The 4,224-nt window shown below is 37.1% G+C and overlaps 1 long non-coding RNA gene across 2 annotated transcripts in view; it reads right to left on the minus strand.

Moving 5' to 3' along the window:
* The window catches only part of LOC107082816, a 90,186-nt gene that overhangs the window by 64,589 nt on the left and 21,373 nt on the right, over nucleotides 1-4,224 (minus strand). Inside the window, exons 1-2 of one of the 2 annotated variants that reach the window (XR_001481150.1) lie at nucleotides 3,118-3,365; nucleotides 2,895-2,995 (exon numbers count right to left, since the gene is read on the minus strand). This is a non-coding gene — a long non-coding RNA (uncharacterized LOC107082816). Of the gene's footprint in view, nucleotides 1-2,894; nucleotides 2,996-3,117; nucleotides 3,366-4,224 lie in introns of those variants that run through there. The other variant, XR_001481151.1, reaches the window with a different exon arrangement.

Genomic DNA, 4,224 nt, shown 5'->3' on the forward strand with positions numbered 1-4,224 from the left:
TGAGTAGGTAAATAAGATGATTTGCCAATAGAATGAGTATTTTAACTCTTAAAAAAGGATAAATAGATATTATACACTTGAAATAAGACAATGCAATAGTGTTTTTCTTATTTTAAGTGTAAATTGTCTTGTTCCATTGGCAAAGTGTCTCACTTACCTCCTTAATTTAATAAAAAATGACTTATTGAGATTTACATTTTTTGCAGTGTGGAACAAGAAGATTTACACTTAAAATAAAAAAACACAATTGCATTGTCTTATTTCAAGCGCATATTATCTAATTATCTTATACTAAGAGTAAAAATACTCATTCCATTGGCAAACTGTCTCATTTACCTGCTCAAATTAAGAGTAAAAACACTTATTTTGGAAATTTTAACTTATTTCTGGATGTTTTTCCATGCAGAGCTCCATAATGAGCGATATTCCAGGTAATAATCAACCCTATGCTCTAATGAACTCCATGTTTGCTCTAAATTTCCTTCCCCGTCAGTTAGAGATGCCTAAGGTGTCAGAGCACCACACTGCACTCTTGGACCCTCGTCAAAGGTGGGGGGGTGAGGAGGTGATTCTCAGCTCGTGTGAAACAGTCCTGGCAGTCTGCGCTGCCTCGCATTCACTCCTCATATAAACTCCTCTCTTTTTCAGCGGTTTCCTCCCCCCGGCGATGCAGATAGCACAATAGTCTCACTGAGCGGTGACGATTAACACATAAAAGCGACACGGGGAATCTCACCGCTAGATACGGGCGCACATGAGAGGGGCGAAGCATTCATGCCATGCCAGGAACTTCAGTGGGAGCCCCGTCTATCTGATTGGTGATCTTTTGTTTCGGCGTTGCCCTCGATTCCAGGGAACGTGCCCAATCAGATTACAGCGAGGGAGGCAGAGCGAGGAGACAATCGCTGGTTTCTTTTCTCTATCTCTGAGCTCCTTCACTGCAGGCTGCTGCAGATAAGTCAGAGCATCTCCATTTGGAGCTTCAACTCCCCCCCCCTCTTCTACTGTTCCCCTAAAGAACATCCGGCTTGCAGAGGAAAGTTCAGACTTCTGCACAATCTTGTTCTTCTTAGGTTTAACCTGAAACATGGAGCATGCACTGGAAAAACAATCTGGAAATACTTAAAAAATGTCTTCAATTAAGTGTATTTTCCCTTAATTTGAGGTATTTTTCCAGCGGAATGAGTATTTTTACTCTTTAAATAAGATAATTAGATAAAATGCGCTTGAAATAAGACAATGCAATTGTTTTTTCTTATTTTAAATATACATTTTCTTGTTCTATTGGCAAAATTTCTCTTTTACCTCCTGAATCCAACAACAAATGCACTCATTTTAAGAAAAAACGACGTATCTAGATTTAGATTATTTTCCAGTGTGGAAGCAGCTGGCAGGTAAATCCAGAAAACGATCAAATAAGAAGGAAGATCTATATCCTTTATCTCTAGTGTCAGCTATCATTTGGTTCCCTGATTTTCAGATAAACAGTCGCTGGAGAAAATCTTTCTAGTTTAAGGAGGTAAAACTCTCCTGGATTCACGTTCAGCTCAGATTAACGTCACGCAGAAGGTGAAACGTCTCCTCGCTGCTTCCATTCCACCAAACAAAGATCGTCTCTAAGCACTTTAAACCAAAAATATAATTTTATCTCCATCGTACAGACGAATCAATCTAACACAATAGATCTACACTGCAAAAAATGAAATTTAAATAAGTAATTTCTTCTTAAAATAAGTGCATTTTTTCTTGAATTAAGGATTTAAGACACTTTGCCAATGGAACAATACAATTTACACTTAAAATAAGAAAAAACTATTGCTTTGTCTTATTTAAAGTGCATTTTATCTAAATATCTTATGTTAAGAGTAAAAATCCTCATTCCATTGGCAAATCATCTTATTTACCTGCTTAAATTAAGGGTAAATACACTTAATTTAAGATATTTGTACTCATTTTGAGATCATTTTTGCAGTGTATAGAACCACACGGTCTGTTTTTAACTCTTATCTCTTTATATTCATCAACCAGAGAAAAATCCAGAAACACTAAATGATTTAAATTCATTCAGTTTTCATATTAATGATTTTTTATTATTATTTGATCTTTTGTCATAATTTTATTTATTTATTATTAAATATTTATCTGTTTAGAAAAAAGGAATGTACTTGTACATGTGTTTCGCAGTTAAACTATTTAATGATTATGACGTAAACTCTTCCATTTACAGTAAATCACTCTGATTTATTTATTATCTATTAATTTATTTTCTGATTTATTTTTTTATTTGATATTTTAAATATTTATTGATTGCAATCTATAAGTTGATAAATCAATAAGTTTTTTAGTAATAACTTAATTATTCATTGAATTTTTTTTTATTTTCTTATGTATTCAATTATTTTCTCAGCAACTTTTTATTTCAAATAATTAATAAAACTTATTTTTTCTATAGCATTTATAAAACACTGATTTATTTTTCAACCGTCTTTATAATATTTATTTTAAACGACGATCTATTCAGAAAACATTTCTTAATTTAATTTATTTTTAGTTTCTATTTATATCCTTTTTTTTTTGGTAATTTAATAAAGTTATCTTGTTACACATTTAGTTGAGTTTTAAGGTTTTAAATAATTTTATTTATATTTTTTTGGTATTTTTAGTCTTCAGGCAGTTTTAACCAATCTTCTTCCACTTAGAATAAAGTGAAATTTAATTTTTTTGCTTTAAATTAAAGAGGCTAAAGTCAGATTTCTGCTTTTCTTTCAGCACTAATATAGATTTTATTGTATGGAGGATTTTTCTGTAATTAAAGGTTTAGAAGTTGAAGCAGTTAAAGCTTTAGAGGCTCGGAGCAGACTTGGCTGTCAGGAGTGTGTTTGTGCTTCGACTACCTCAAGTGGGATTTCCGAGGCGAAGCCTCTTGTTGATGCTGCCACTGCTGGGAGCAGATCCAGACCGTGCAGACGGACGCCGGCGCTCCGCTTTATCACACCTGAAAAACAGCAGGAGCCAATATGTTTGTTATTCAGCGGGACCAGATTCCACCTTGCAGCGCGGGAGGAGAGGGGGGCGGTTTAGGAAAACTCTCTAGGCCTGAGAGAAGCAGATAATTACCTTAAATGAGAGAAGAAGCACCACATCTATTTCCACTGCAGACCAAAACGAGCTTTCTGAGGCGACGGCTGCGTAAAATCTTATCATGTTTGAGCCAAATATTCAGAGTATTCAGAGATCAGCCGTCTTTAAGGAAGAGAAGCATTTGATATTTAATTCAGACCATCGTCGGACACTAAACCCTCCGAAACCAGAAATTATTTAAGACCTGGAAGCACTTGAAAGCCCAACAACAACAGGGAGACTATTCATTCTCTTCTGTTTCAAATATTTTCCCTTCATAAAGCCACAGCTGCAGCGTTGCCGTTTGATATTCTCCACAGAAAGCAGTCAGCGTGAGGATGAGCAGCGCTGGGAAGCAGCGAGAGGCGGCTTTCAAACTGTAGGGTGCAGCAGTCGTCTTTCAAACAGGACGGCAGCAGCAGAGCCGAGGAGGCCTGAGCAGAGGCTCCACTAACCGGGAGGAGGAGGAGGGGGTGGGGGGGTGATCTGTAATTACAGACTACATACCAACACCCAGTCGTCATTTACATTAGCTGGAAAAATATTAGACGACGACTGTTTTGGTCCACGGACACGGCGGAGGAGTCACACGTCGGTCTGACGTCAGACGTTTAAGAGGTGCTGATGACATGAGCGATTCATGGTGTCACAAACAAGCAGCATTTCTACGGCACTCCAGCTAGAGATGATAAAAAAACAAAAACAGATCAAACAGAGCTGCGGTCGGTTGCCTGTGACGACCAGTAATGAATCGTTAGATGTGGTTTTTTTTTGGTTTGAAGTCGCCCAGAGATGGACCAGGTTCCATCTTTCTAAAGGTTCCACTTTTATCCCAACAATCTGCAGAATATTTAAGTTTTGGCTTCATCTGGAAGCTTTTAGGTTCATGTGAGGTGGATCTTTGTCTTTTGGGCCTGCAGAGGTTCTGGCCTTACGGGCATAGAGTCCATTTTAAGACCTGCAGAGCTTCAGATGCTCTCCTGGTAAATCTGTCATTCCTGGGAAGGTTCTCCACAGTTCTAGAGTTTCTCCATTTGTGAGTTAAAGGAAAATTCCGGTTTTTAACACTTTTAGCCCATTTTCTGTAGTGTCCAGGATGAAATC

Source organism: Cyprinodon variegatus, unplaced genomic scaffold (assembly GCF_000732505.1).
Source record: "Cyprinodon variegatus isolate N-32 unplaced genomic scaffold, C_variegatus-1.0 Scaffold63, whole genome shotgun sequence".
In the NCBI taxonomy this organism is placed as follows: domain Eukaryota; kingdom Metazoa; phylum Chordata; class Actinopteri; order Cyprinodontiformes; family Cyprinodontidae; genus Cyprinodon; species Cyprinodon variegatus.